We start from the raw sequence: 15,390 nt of genomic DNA, 5'->3' as shown, positions 1-15,390 counted from the left end.
TTTGTTTTACCCCCTAGGCAGGGGGCACTCAAAATCCTCATTAGGAAGTGATCTGCAGCTATGCACCAGGGAACAGGAAAGAGTACATTCTGCAGGCTTTAAAATTTTAGTCAAGACACTGCTTAGAAAGAAGAGAGAGCAGCAGGTACATTTTCATTGCCATCTGCTGGATACAATGGACAACTCTAATGAAAGCTAGAAAGCACTGTTTTCCATTTAACACCATCAACACATACTAACAGCTCCCTCCTCTCTAATATACTACCTAAACACAGATCAAAATTGAAGTTGTCTCAATAAACAGTTTTTATCCTCCCAGACTCTGTTAATGCACCTAAGAAAGCAAGCAAGTTCGAAAATATTTGAGTGAATATACATGTTACTACCTCTGAGAATTCAGGAGGTTCTCACAGTGGAAATTTTCTATTAGAGTTGAAGAGAAGAATTTGATGTCCAGACTGCAAAACGTATTTCTACATCAGGCCCATGTTATCTCCCATTCCAGAATGTTTAATATTACTTCTTGAAGAAAGCAGTGCAATGAAAAAATAAGACATTTTTTTTCCTCCTCTTCCCTAAAGCATATTCATCCCATTCAAAACCAGAAGGATCTACACAGCTGTAATGACAGAAACAAATCTGTTTGTCTCAATAAAATGAAACAGAACACTCAAGAGACAAGTAATTTCTGATGCAAGTCCAGCACAGAAAACGTCCTAGAATTTGAGGCTAGATGCATAGATATTTAATAATACAGAGAGAATTAAAGTTTGGCTTGATCTCTAAGATAAGCCAACTTTCTGAATTCTGTGAATCATTATGTATGTCCTGGCTGTTCAAATTGCAAAGAGTCATTAAATGTCTAAGAAGTTTGCAGAAACCACTGATGTTACAGATACGTATAATTTCTCATAATGGACATCCTGGCCTTTCCTCTTGTGATAAAATTTCTGGAGACTGATGAGATGATCCTCTTGGCCCACTGAATCTTTTAGACAATCTATTAAATTACCTGGATTCAGAAAAAAAAAGGAAAAAAGAATAGACATGAAAGTGGGTCTGGCATGAAATTGATATAATTGGTATAATAGAAGCAAAAATAGACTGTACTCCCATGTCCTCAAATACAAAAATCGTAATTGCTGATGTAAAAAAACAACAATTGTTAATAAACAGATATTCTGCTCCTCAATGCTCCATATGGCAGCCTGATGGATTAAACACCAGCAGAGTGTTGATCACTCTAAAAGCTCATATTGAGATGATTTGGGAAATCTATCTACAATTTACAAATTCTGGTTAATTTAATTAAAATGCTGCATCACTAAGTGCCTTAATATGTAGAAAGCCATAAGCTTATGAGGTTTCTGGCACATACATGCCTGCTTACAAAAGAAGCTAGAGAACTAACTGGTGAAAATCTCTTTTTTATCTAGGAATGCACAAAGGACAACTCTTGATCTAGAGAAAAGAAATAAATTTGAGTTTACATGCAGGGAGAAGAGAGCAGAAAAAAATCCAAAATAAGCAAACAGAAGGACAAGGGATAGAAGAAGACTAAAGATGTCTGTAGCATAAAAGAAAAGTAGTAGTCCAGGCACTGAGTGCTTCTTTGAAAGGGATCAGCCCTTGATGAGTTATAGTTAGATTGTATATTTATCGAGAGAGATATTCGGGAGAGGAACTGCAAAAATCTTACAATAAGTTCTCATATTCTACTAAATACTGCAAAAAGATGAAAAAGCAATGGCTAGGAGAAGCACGTATGGATCAAGGCCTTTCTGGCCTACGTATCTTTCTCATAAAATATGAGTGGATCCAAAACCATCTATAAAGCTCTTGTGCATTTGGAAAGAACTGCATTGCAGAATGCCCTTGAGTTTGCAGACTGGGCAGAAGAATGGGTTTCAGTGACTAAAATATGAAACAATGCGTGTATGTGAGGGGATGAAGGCCAGAAAATCCCAAAAGAGAAAGAGTCCATGATCAGCGTGCTTAGCCAAAGATAAATCCATTGCTGTAGTCTACCTTTTTAAGGAAGCCTTGAGATCTGGCTTCTTCAACTGACACACTGCATACATGATCAATTAGTTTAGCTAAGGTAACCATCCATTTTTATTTGTGGTGCCAACACCAACAAGTGTCAAAACTGGCTCAGTCTCAAAGATTCTTTCTTTGCTAGAAGCATGGTTGGATGAAAGAACACATTCCTACCCTAAAATCCCCTTACAAAACAAATAAACAACAACAACGAAAAAAAAAACAAAAAACATCACAAATGAGCAAATGAATAAGCTGCTGGAATCTGGAAGCAGAAACTAATGGGGGAAAGAGATGGAAAACCTCTTCCATGTCTGCAGGAAGTCAGAAGTAAAGGAAGCCAAGGCATTTCCAGCATGCTCATTACTGCCTCTGGAATGAATCCAAGTACTTCAACTTTTTTCCACTAAAATCTATTTTTGTTCTTCATAAGCTAAAGAGAAGTTAACAAATGAAGATGAGAACATTCCAGGATTTTCCAGGTATAACTGCTAACATTTCAAAGGGGTCTGGAAAGTCACATTAACAAGGAGCTGCCATGGAAGAACAGAACAGCAGGTCCCCTGCTACCGTTGTTTCAGTTTGCTGTAATTTAAAGCACGCTTTTTTCCCCTCTCCTGTTTGCATTCTCAAAACACTCTACAGTCAAAATAAAATTATAGAAGGAAGCAATAGCAAGTTTCCTCAGAACCACAATAGCTTAGGCACGTCTCTTGTGAAAAATATTAAACAATTTTGGATTTTCTTCTGTAAAATAATTATCTGTATTACTCTGTTTATTTGGAAAAAAACAGAAGCACTCACTTCAGAATAACAATTTATCCCCCAGTTAGACAGCAGATGAAGTTCTGCCTGAAAGACAGAAAATAGGGCATGTGAAGTTGGAAAGATCTTGTGTTGTAAGTCTAGCACGGGAAGGCAATCACCTGTTAAAGAACACTCCTGCCACGCTTCTACAATGTGCATGAAAAGAAAGAATGCTGATATTTTACAAGGATCAACCTTATACTAATGTTTTCAATATTAACAGAACTTGATCTGGAGTAAATAAAAACAAAGCCATATGCTTAGTGAACAAATCCATATTTTAAAAAAAGCCTAATCACATCTATATTTCAAGCTCCAATGCCATCTCTACGCTTCCTCTATGGACTATCTCCATCTCTTTTTAGAACATGTATCTGAGCCTGATGGAGCCAAAAGGTAATCATTTCCCTCTTCAGACAGGAGGGTACACAACTTCTATGCTATCACAAGCATTAGGACCAAAAAAAATATAGTGCCTATGACTGAACACAAGATTGAAAAACAACCCACCTTCCTTCCCCCAGCCTTCTGTTTCAGAGAGACCAAGTAGGCTGCTTTCAAAACAAAAGCAAGTGATAACTAAACAAAAGCAGATCTGAAAGGTGAGCAAACCCCACAAGCCACGCAGTCATTATTACTGTGCCGATAGTGCACTTGTTAAAAATGTATATTTTAATTTTCTGTATTGCTAAAGGTCCCAATTTGCCCAGGGATCTAGCTAAGCTGCCATTTTCTACCACGACAGAGTCTAATCTTTATTTAATGGATTTAGCATCTATCTTCACTAGAGTGGTCTCTAAGGGAAAGGGGAGGGGAGTATGAAGGGGCACGAAGAGATGATCAGAGCCCCCCTCTCCTTCATCCATCCGGCGCTCATGTTTGTGTTCAAAATTCAATTACCTCCTTATTGATACTTCACAGAGATATTTAAGCTGCAAACATGAAGCCCTGATTTCCCAGGGGGCCATGCCCCTCTCTATTTCACTGCTCTGCTTCCCCCAGGGTGAATTCCTAAGGCGTCCATATTAATAGGTAATCAGTCACAATTCATTTATTAAACAGCTAGCAAGGTTTATCAGCCTGCTCTGATTAGCCAGAAGAAGCCACTGAATTCCTAATTTATTTATGGAAATGTAAGTGTCTTTTTGAATTCCATTCATGAAAGAGCGGGGTGCTGCGGGTCTGGCATGCAGAATTCTAACAGGAAAGCAGCAGGAAACACGGGATTCGGGGGCCCTGCAGCTTCAGCCTGAGAAACACACAGCAGTGACCCCAGCTCGATAGATTTAGGGCCTCGTGCAAGCCTTCACGAAACAGCTCTTCAGACAGCAGGCATTGCCACCCACTGCAACCACAGAAAGAGGTCCTTACATGGGGCAGGTTATGTGGTTAAGCAACACTATGAATCTGTGATGAAGTAATGAACAAACAGAATATTAAAGAAAAGTTTCATAAATAAAACATTCAGAGTAGCGCTGAAGACAATTGCCATGTAACACACACACAAGTTTATATATAAAATTCAGCTCTTCGGAATTTTCAAAATACCAAAACTTTCAAAGTCACTTTTCCTATCATAATTCCAATTGAAACTTTTAAAAATGCAAACACTCCCACTGCATTTTCCATATAAGACACAGAAGCTCAAGGATGCTGCTATATTACCAGAAAGTAAAAACAGCTAATAAGAAAAAAAAATCATTCTTCTCTATCGTAGAAATGAGAAATGGAGAAATCAATAGAAAGCAGACCTTGAAGTAAGACAACTTACACATACACTTACTTAAGGTAATCAGGATACAGATTCTGATAACACAAAGCTTATATACAGCCCTCTGAATATTCAAGGCCACCAAGGCTAAAATTCGCTTTTTTTTTCTTCCATAGAATCATTAAGGTTGGAAAAGACCTCTAAGATCATCTCATCCGACCATCAACCCATCCCCACCACACCCACTAACCATGTCCCTCAGTGAGGCATCTACACTGCTCTTGAACACCTCCTGGGATGGTGATTCTACCATTTCCTCATCCCAATGCATCAGCACTCTGAGAAGAAACGTTTCCTAGTATCTAACCTGAACCCCCCAAAACGCAACTTAAGGCCTTTACCTCTCATCCTGTCACTAAATATCAGGGAAAAAAAAAAGGCAATTATTCCTTTCAGCTCTGCAGTCGTTTCTGAAATTTGTATCTATCTGAATTTTACTCACCACAGCTACTTTAAATATAAAACAGTTGGTAATGGAAGACTAAACTGGATGTTTTTTTTCTTTCCTTAAGAGTTCATTATGCAAAAAAATTCAACAGCATATTAAAACTTACTTAACATCCCTACTTCAGCTACACTGGCACAACCCGCACTCTGAAATAAAGATATATGATTTCCTCTCAAGTTACAGCGGTCAAACACAAAAAGATGTAGTGCATGCAATCAAAACATTCAAAATACTGGCAGGAATGAGCATCTGAATTCTCCTATGACCAGAACTTGTATGTTTCGGGTATTTAAAGTCAGGTTGCATAAGGAAACAAATTCTGGAAGAAGCATCTTTCACTACTCAAGAAGTAATCAAGTGATTAATTGTTATCAGTCTATGTTTTACACAGACAAGGGTAATTCAGAGCATTTTTCAAGATTTCCAAATACCTTTCCTCGACTACATAAAGACGATTCAATTCTGGCACAACTGGCAGACATCACTTGGTTTTACAGCAGGTCCCAACATCTAATCAGGACGTGGCTCCCAATAGTCAGGCTCTCCAAGCCTCATTGCTTGGGAACTGCAAATGATAGCAGCGAAAATAAAACAACCTGTTCCCCTCCTGAATTTACTTCACCTTTTCCGTACTTCACCTTTTCCCCCTTCAGCAGTAAATTCACAATAGCAATTTCAGGCTATGACTGTAGAATAAATAAGACCAAACTCACCACTGAGCAGGTTGAGCAGAACGTTTGTGCATGTTCTTATTGTGAAGCTCACTTAAAACTCTACATTATTTTCACTCCCTTAATATACAAGCTCCTTATCATACAGAAAACAGCAGCATCATTTGGAGTAGACATCCAATGAATGCTGCCCAAATGTGTTGGAGAACACAAGCTATAATTAATTTGCAGTTATTTTTAGTCTTCACAGATTGGAAGAGAGCTTTCAAAACACACTAAGTGAAAGCAATACAGCACTCTTCCTAAAATTGAAGTCAATTGCTCCAGAAGATGCAAACTGCTGTCATCACGTCAGTAAACATTTCTTCCCTGGCTACATTTAGCATCTAAATTATTATACAATGCTGCTTCCATTAGTTCACACACCCAACCAATGGGCTTACCTGCACAGTTCCTGTAGCATTGCAACAGAGAACACAGCATTACGATCTTAAACAGCTTGACTTATCTTCAAACTGATCATCAGGAAGTCCATTTTAGTGTAACTGAATCCGATACAGAATGCCCAGTGGAACCTACCTTGATGCTGCATATCCACTGAGCTCAAGACAGAAATGGGATTCATGGCCCATCATAAAACACAGAGGAAGGGTTTCAAATTTAAAAACAAAGTGTTACATATGCATTCCTTCTTTCTAAACGCCATTTGATAACAAGTGGTGGTGAACACCTATTACTCTGCAAGTTACTGTTCATTCTTCTGTGCTGTCTCATCTAGTCATCTTTCTCAAGCATTCATTTCTAGCGCTCCCATAACAAAGCCCATATACTTCTAAGGCTACTGCAGTAACAAACCACATAGTTACAATAAAGGATGGGATAATTATTTCCTGTCTTTCTTGCATATACATTGATGCTGGTAGCACTAGTAGTAGCTTATAAAAATTACTTCCCACGCTCTTCAAATACACAATAAACACAACTGTAGTTTGTGTGACAACAGTTTACATGCAGAGCAGAGTACAGTTTAGGATAAAAATGAGAATCTCTAATTGACACCATGGAGGAAATTAGTTTGTAGTTGCATATGCTGTATTTTGCTGATGAAAATCAGGTTACCATTTGAAAGAAAAAAAAAAGCGTTATGAGAACTTTAATGACAACAGGTTATTAAGACCTTTATCATAGACCTCACTGGAAATTTAACATTTCCAACAGCAGAGAGCCCCCTAGAGCTACTGCAGGAAAACAGTTCAGCAACCCAATGCTGCTTATTCCAACTTCAGGCTCCTCCAAATTCCCCCCCAACTACTGACCAGAACCAACGGTATCTGGGCTAGAACAGAGATTAAAACCTCAAGTGAGAAAACAGAAACCACATTTCAACTTGAAATAAAAAGCAATCCAATAACACATAGGAAAGCAACTGAACTACATCATTTAGCTTTACTGTCACAACTTACAGCTGTGAAGAGTACTAAATACATCTTAAACCTCTTTTCACTGTGAATAAAAATTACAGTAAAGTTTCAGGAAGAGTAAAGTCACCCATTTTTTCAGATCTAACCAATAAAATATAGCATTTGGAGACAGCAAACTGAAGCATGGCACACGAACCATAGGTCTGCTTCCATGTGCTGAGAGCCCAAGTTAACACTAACAGTTATAAGCCTAACTTTCTGTGTGTTAATTCATCAGACTTACCATGATATAAGTTTGCAGTGTGCCCAGGGAACAACAAGCTCTTGGACACTTTTAAAAAAATCCACAAACAGCCTTCAAACATGCTTTCACGGGGAAGTATAAAGTAATGTTTTATTACCAAAATAAATTTCTAAGATCAAGCACTTCACTGGAAGGGGGAGGTGAAAAACAAACTTGCGATGAATATGATGAGAAGAAGTAGTATGTTTCCTCTGCTGGCACAGGCATTAAGCACCCTTTTTTGATCTCCAGTTAGAACTCAAAAAGCCGCAACAAAACCTTCCCGTACAGATGGGGACCATTCAAAATGTCTTAGTACCCAGACAAATTCACAGTAGAATTAAAAGTTGTACTTTTAATATGGAAGTTGGCAATAAGTAGAACTTGTTAAAAAGATATGTTGCAAAATCTCCACCACTATTAATTCATTTTAGCCAGATGTGACTTTTTTTTTCGCCTAGAAGACGGTTTTTATGCAAGGGAATTGAGACAATAAATTAATTCAAAGCTTCCTATCTATGTGTTCAGGCTGTATTTCTGAGAATGCCCTTTCTAAGATGTTCTAAAAATCAAAGAGAAATGCTGTCTTGAAATCCGAGCCTTTTTCAGAAAACTGCCCACAGACCTGAAATCAGAGATACCTACACCTGAAAGTAACAAGCAAGCAAGAGAAACAAAAGACTATTGGCACTGCTTAATCTATAAAGTGGCTGGAATTAATTGGTATGACCTATTTTAAGTTGTCCTGAATTTACTAAGGTTATTCATGTTGACTTGGGCTAAAATGGTTCTTATAAAAACAGATGGTACTAAAACTCTTTGTTTAACAAGATATTTGTTTCATTTCCTTCCCTTCTCCAAAGATCACTATCCTATTGTCTGACCCTATATACCTGCTGCATAGCCTCATGATCTTCCTATCATAAAAAAAAAAAGCAAAGCTATTTTCACACATCTTTTTCCTTTAGAAGAACTGCTGTGAACATATTTGCTTTCTCTTCATATCTTGCAGGCACAATTATAATCTGCCACTTCTTTTTCTAAAATGACTTCTTAAAAGCTTCATATCTAACCTTACATACATAAACTCAGAATAAAGAGACAGGGAATTGTCTCACCTCCTGAATGACAGCACAAACTCTGCAAGACTCAGACTGCCCAGAAGTAATATTCCAACTTCACTTTTATAGTAAAACATGGAAATATGATCTGCTGGATTCATATCTGGATAACTAACCCAGCAGCCACAAGCATGCACAACAGATAGTCTACTGTAAACAACAGCCCAGCTGTCATACAGGATATCTCACTATTCTGCAATTACTATGTATTAGGCAAATATATACTTCCAAGCATTCTTTACAACTATAGTGGAGAAAATGTTTTCTATTTCCTATTTCATTCCTAGAGAAAATACAAAAAAGAGGCAGGGTCTCCCTTTACCCATGTCATTTCCAAGCTTTCCTCCTTGGTCATTCAGCTCTCTCTTCACAGCTTCCCCAAGTTGTAGCAATGTGAATTGCATTATTCCTTTGTCTCAGCCGGCACTGAAACAGAGGAGACCTGTTGTGACCTACATTATTTCTGGCAGAAAACATCCTTCTGATCTAACAAGCTTTATTTGGCAATTCCAACACAGCACTTTAAAATAAAAATGAAAAACTAAAAGCTATTATCCTGCAGCTCTACCTCTCACACACATAGGATGCTCCGAAAGTAATACTTCTTATTTATTTCCATGGAAATTGCAACAGATACAAAGAGCACAATAACACTGTTTGATAAAGCAAATTCTCAGCTACAAAACACTAACATTCAACACAGTCAACATTGTTAGCTGTGCATTTCTGCCAGCAATGAACAAGACTCTGCACGCAGTGCTCATGAAAATCTACCTGGCCATCTAGAATATGGTTTCTCTCTCACACTGCTGCCACCACTGCTGAAACACACTACCCACTAAGCTTGTGTTCACTGTTCCATAAACATTCAGTAAGTGTCAAATGTCAGTGGGTGCAACTTTTTCCAAATACAGGAATTCGATGACACATCTTTGTTCCATCCGCACTTCCATGTCAGACACCATATTGTCAGGCATAGACACAGAATGGCAGACTGGGCCTTATAAGGGTAAAGTACAGGGAGACAATCACATCCCTCTCCCTGCTGGCCACCCCTATTTTGATGCAGCCCAGGATACCACTGGCATTCTGAGCTGCAAGTGCACACTGCTGGTTTATGTCCAGCTTTCTGTCCATCAGGAGCCCCAACCCCTTTTTGGCAGGGCTGCTCTGAAGGAGTTCTTTTCTTAGTACTCATACCAGGGATTGCCTTGACACAACTGCGACACCTTGCACTTGATCTTCCAAAACCTCATGACACCTCTCAAGACTGGCCTCTACTTGGACATAGAATCAATGACAACAACCCTCTGGCTGTGCCTACTGAACCAATACTACATCCACCCAGTAGTGCAGCCTTCAAACTCATCACTCTCCAATTTAGAGATAAGGATGTAGTGTAGGACCACAGTGGCAGGAAGATTCAACCTCTACTGCCATACCACCAACATCCACTTCTGACCTCGTGGGCCAACATCATAAAATAAACACTGCTTTTGGAGCAGCCACCATAATTTTACCTCAAACCCACTGATACATTCAATAATTAATTCCCAGAATCAATCAGAAAGTTTTCATGCTGTGCCACGTAGATTGGTCTGCTCTCTATCCTAACCCCTCAAAAGTTCCTAGCCATAAACACTAGCTCTGCTAGGACACAGATAAATATAGTATGTTATTACAAGATTGCCTTTCTACCTTACATCCAGATCTCAGTGCGTAACAAAATGCAAATAGCTATCATTTTGACACTTTGATCCACTACGCTTCATTATAGCCAAACTAAACTTCCATACGTGAAGGATCAGTATTACAGAAGACAGGGCTTAGACATTAAAGAAAAGATAAGTTCAGGTGCAATCAGCTGTGTAGAGACATAGACCAGACTCAGACTGAGAATGGAGAAAAGGAAGAACAGCCATTCTCAGTAGCAGCACATCACAGCAATAAACACAGCATGCTAAGTGAGAATCAGAGCAGAGTCCTCCATTCCTTTCCCTCCCCCCTTAAAACATATATTTCTGCAGGAGATATATGGGAACTAGTTATGAAAGTCAAGCAATTAAAAAGCATTTCAGGGGTATTCACAGGACTGAACCAGCCACAAGTGCCTGACAGTTCTACGCGTGTGCCGGTCCCTGGAGAGCCATCACACTTCAATTACTATCACTAACATTAGTCATTATCAGGCTGGCTGCAGTCCCTCGGGAAGGCAGCTTGTGATGACAATATCCAGCCCCTCCTTGTAAAACAATTCATTAGGCAAAGCGGAACAGCTGGGGCAGCCACGTGCAGGCCCGCAGGCCGACCGCCCGCCGGGGCCTGCAGCCCCCCTTCTCCTTCAGCTGTAATGGCCCCTGGGGATGCTCTGGGTTTAATCAGTGTTCCTTATACGCAGGGGAAGCATTTGATTGCAAACTTAAACTAATGGCACTTGGAAGGTTATGACAATCATCAGATAAGAGGCTTTAGAGCATTTTTATCTTGTTCTAATGCTCACGAGCTAATGAGGCAATAAGAGACAGATACTATCAGACTTGGTCTAGCAACATCACACACAGGATGCTGCATTCGCTGGTAATGCAAGAGGCGAGGTGGCAAGTTCATTATTGACTCTGTGGAAGATTTCATGCTCAGAACAGTTGAAATCACACAGTGTAACAACAAAATACTACGAGGCCGCTCATGTAGCCTTGTACATGTTGTCACCTGATCCAAACCAGAGGAGACTAAAAAGGAAATACAGCAACACCCCACCAACATCTCCTCAGTTTGATGGACAAGTACACTGTATTTCCTTTCTCAAAGCACAGACCAGTCCTTACATACTGAGTAATAACTCCACTGACTTCAAGCTAGAAGGCCAGATGTGCCATTAAACAGGTAAATAACCCCTGGTGTTATCATGGATAAAAACTAACAATTTTTAACCTTCATATAGTTTGCAAATAGAAGTATTTTCACATGTAGAAGGCAAAAGGATTTTAAGTAATAGATACAGATCAGTTGCAAAGGTTTGAAATCCCCTGCCAAAGCATTTCCCATGATTTGTATGGCATTTTTGTGTTTCTTAAACCATAATGGAAAAATGCACATAACCTTATGCTTGATCAAACTTTCCTCTATCTTCAATTCCTCCACTGACAGTAGTCCACAAGTTATCCTGTCAGAATAAGAGTAGCAAAAAATAGACTTCTGACAGTATAATGTAAGAACATTTTGTTTGTAGTCATGTTTCTTTCTGCATCAAGCATGTGGCAGGTAGAAATGCTTTAATGTGACAGTCCATTCCCTTACTTTTGTGGCTAAAAAGCTCTTCAGTCAAGCCCTATTTGACCCCCTGCTTATCTACACAAGTGATGGTGCTTTCACTGTTCATTTAAACTGAGACACACAAAAGCCTTTGTGTATGCTGAGAATCTCTCTCTTCCTGTGCTTAAAGAATGATACTGAATGCACTGTATCTCCATACACAGAAAAATGGGTTTTCTAGCCTCAGTTGCACAGATGTAATCAGCTCTGTGGATAGAAGTTTTTGGAAGACTATTCCTTATCCCGTAAAAGTGTGAAAGCCATCACTTCCATATAAAAAAATCTAAGTCTCTTGTTCCAAACCAGGCTGCTCAGATAGAGGCACACAACAGTTTCACCTGAGATCTTCTGCTCAAAGCTGATGAGCTGAACCAAGTGCCTCATGCTATTATGTTCAAGTGAGACTATGGAATGCAGGTACTGAATTAACTTATTTCTAGATCTTACATAGCAGAATCATCAGATCACTGGATGATTGTGGACTACAAGGGCTCAGGAGTTCACCTACTCAAAAGAGAGTCAATTATGGGGTCAGACTGTATCACTCAAAGTTTTATTCAGTCTGGCCTGGAAAAGCTCCAAGAATGGAGACTGTGCAATCACCCTGGTAGTTGAACAACATGTTCAGCTGCTTGACTGACCAGTGCTAGTACTCCAGATGTCCTCACAAAGCACAAATTACTGCTTTGATAAGCATACTAAAAATCCTTCAGAAAACCAATGTTGACTGATTTGATGAATGATTCCAGAGTTTTCAAAGCAGTATGTTCAGCTGGTCTCCAGATTAATCAGATATTTTTCTCCCTTTTACTACTGAAAAGACTCCCCTCTCCTAACTATTAGAATTATTTAGAACAACATTCACTCTATCAACAAATTCAACAACTCTTTTCTAGAAAGGATCAAGCTCACTGCAGAATTTCTTCATAGTATTAAACAAACTAGAGGAGAGTTTTGAGAGAAGATGTTCAGTTATTTAGGAAGGAGTGCCAAGGTACAACTCAAAGTATTACTTATTTATTTTTAAGCCAAGCAGTACAAAGTACCTTTCACAGCTACAAACTAAAACTGGAGATGTAAATAAGAAGAGGGAAAGGAGGAGGAAAAAAAAAAGGCAGGAATCTCAATAAGATTGGATAAAAAGTGTCTTACTACTCAGTTTTTACTGACAATTGCTGTTGCATTGGTCACCACTCATTAAGATCAACAGTAGTTTTAATATTATGGATATCAGCCAAGTTCTTGGCCACTTAACATGTGATCCTTACACAAAACTTTGGAAACTCAGTTACTAGACCCAGACAGACATTGTCTAACACTTGAAAATCACCTTCTAGTATTTCTAGCACTAGTCTTCAGAATTAACAAACAAGGATGGCAGATGTAAGAGCATTAGGAATGCTAAGATGTCAATTATGTACATTTAAAAATTATCTACACATTCATAGAGTTTATGTTGTGTATTATTATGTCCCTTCCACAAAAGATGCCCAAACGACTTAGAAAAATTTCAATAAGCTACATCCAGGGCTTTTGACTTTCACAGTTACTTTAAATATTTTAAAATACCCTGGAAAGAAAACATAAACTAAATTTTTTTTTCCACATTAAAAATCACAGACAAATAATCCAACCTGAAATATATAATTAACAAAAGATTTTGCATACAGAGTACTTTTGCATGCAGAGTACTTACTGATAAAAGTATCAACAACAGGCATCAAACAAAATAACTGCAGAGAGAAATTGCAGAAGTTTGAACCTCTGACACATTTAGGAGAGTTCCAGGATTTTCCCCTCTGCAAACTCCAATAGTATATACCTCCTTCTGCAGCAAGCAGAGACATCAATGCCTGAAGATTAGAATGCTATATTAGTACTCTCCACTGAAATCAACAACAGCACTTTCCCCTCAGAGTAAGAGATGGAGAGATAGGCTGAGATGCAAAGGTTCCTGAAGCCTTGAGAAACATTGTTTCTACTTTGCAAGCAGACAGACCTTGTGCTTCAATCCCTAAGGATCCATACGGCATTTTTCCGAATTTATTTTTAAACAACATAACAGTTACCTGGATACAGCACTGTTTTATGCTAAAAATGCATAATTTATGCATATGGTTAATACACTTTATATCATCATTAGACTGTGTCTCCCTAATTTTGTATTTAGGAACACTTCTGACCAACCATTTTTTCTGCACATAGAGCAACCACACACCCACTTATTTAAAATAAACAACAGCAGCCGAGGTCCAGACCCAATTTCCATCCTCACCATTGCAACCTAATCTCCTAGCAAGTTAATGCAAATCAAAGCGAACATTTCTCTGACACTGGTAGCAAAGCGCGCTCCTCTCCCAAGAGAGACCTGTAAAACAGGACAGTCACTGACAGCAGTACAATTACTGACACAGATACAGACTTTATGGACATGTTTATCTCTGCTGTAAATCCACACTCTCTCTCCACTCCGATTCATGAGTCATAAAGAAATTGCAGATAATGAAAAAGTTGGAGAAATTTACAACGTGTCGGAAACCTCAGACAGCCAGAAGAAATTAAAGAGCTGACTGAGGATAAATCACACAGGTACAATTAAAACTTCCTATTCCTTCTTCACTTCCAAACTGGGGTACAAGCCAATGGAGATGATGGAAAGTTGAGGTCATGACTCCTCCGACTGTAATCATTTCTTAACTACCTACATGTCAAAATTAGCCAATTCACAGATCATGTTTGAATGCCAATTTCAGGCTGGCATTCTGATGCCTCACTCTTCCAGCCAGAAGGAATCCTGTCAGTAAATAAACAACCCAGTGAGCACTGTAAGAGAATGTGATTTCCTCATCCCTCTGCAGATGCAAAGTACACCTCTTACCATATCACCCTGCCTTAAAATGAAGCAGATCTACAGCATGGGAGGAGAGAATAAAGAGAACCAGTCGAAAGGCCAAGGTTTCATGTGGAAATCATGGCAGCCTGGACATCACAGTGACAGGGGCTGTATAAATACCCTAACAGATCACAAGCATTCTTTTCACTTTTCTGAAACAACCAAATAATGGTCAAGAGTTACTATGAATGTAAATCAGAAATAACCTGTATCAACTTTGTATTTTTCCAGGAAGCCCATAACAGGTAAGAAAAACAAAAGCAAGCATTAGCATTTCAATTGATGGTGCAGTTCCTGAAAAAACCTCTCTGATCATTTCCTAACCCACAAATGAACTATCCATAATGTGAGACATTTTCTGGGAGAAGTCTACTAATTCAATGAAGTAAATCCTTATACTAACTGCATATTAAAGAAATCCAGTGTCCAAAGAGCATAATTTTGTTGTCCAGCTATAAAACTCTGCCTTCAAGCTTTGAAGCACGGTGTATACTATTTCAAAGTCTTTGCAGAAGCAGTACTAAATAACAAAATAAGAGAGAAATATGCTTCCAGGCAAAGCTGAAATGTAATGAAAATTCATTCAGCAAGGCAGGAAAATGTAAAGGAACAGAAAGAAAAAC

General features: G+C 38.8%; 1 protein-coding gene across 3 annotated transcripts in view; it reads right to left on the bottom strand.

Annotated features, from left to right (window-relative positions):
• LIN52 (lin-52 DREAM MuvB core complex component) overlaps positions 1-15,390 on the bottom strand; it is a 38,738-nt gene that overhangs the window by 16,715 nt on the left and 6,633 nt on the right. Inside the window, exon 6 of one of the 3 annotated variants that reach the window (XR_004167006.2) lies at positions 8,885-8,988. The exons of the other annotated variants lie outside the window; for them this stretch is intronic. The gene's annotated coding sequence lies outside the window, so the exon portion shown is untranslated. The remainder of the gene's footprint in view (positions 1-8,884; positions 8,989-15,390) is intronic. 3 annotated transcript variants of the gene reach the window in all.

The sequence above is a fragment of the Phasianus colchicus genome, chromosome 5, assembly GCF_987193195.1.
Source record: "Phasianus colchicus chromosome 5, bPhaCol1.hap1.1, whole genome shotgun sequence".
NCBI classification, from domain to species: domain Eukaryota; kingdom Metazoa; phylum Chordata; class Aves; order Galliformes; family Phasianidae; genus Phasianus; species Phasianus colchicus.
This window is presented reverse-complemented; position numbering and strand designations above follow the sequence as displayed.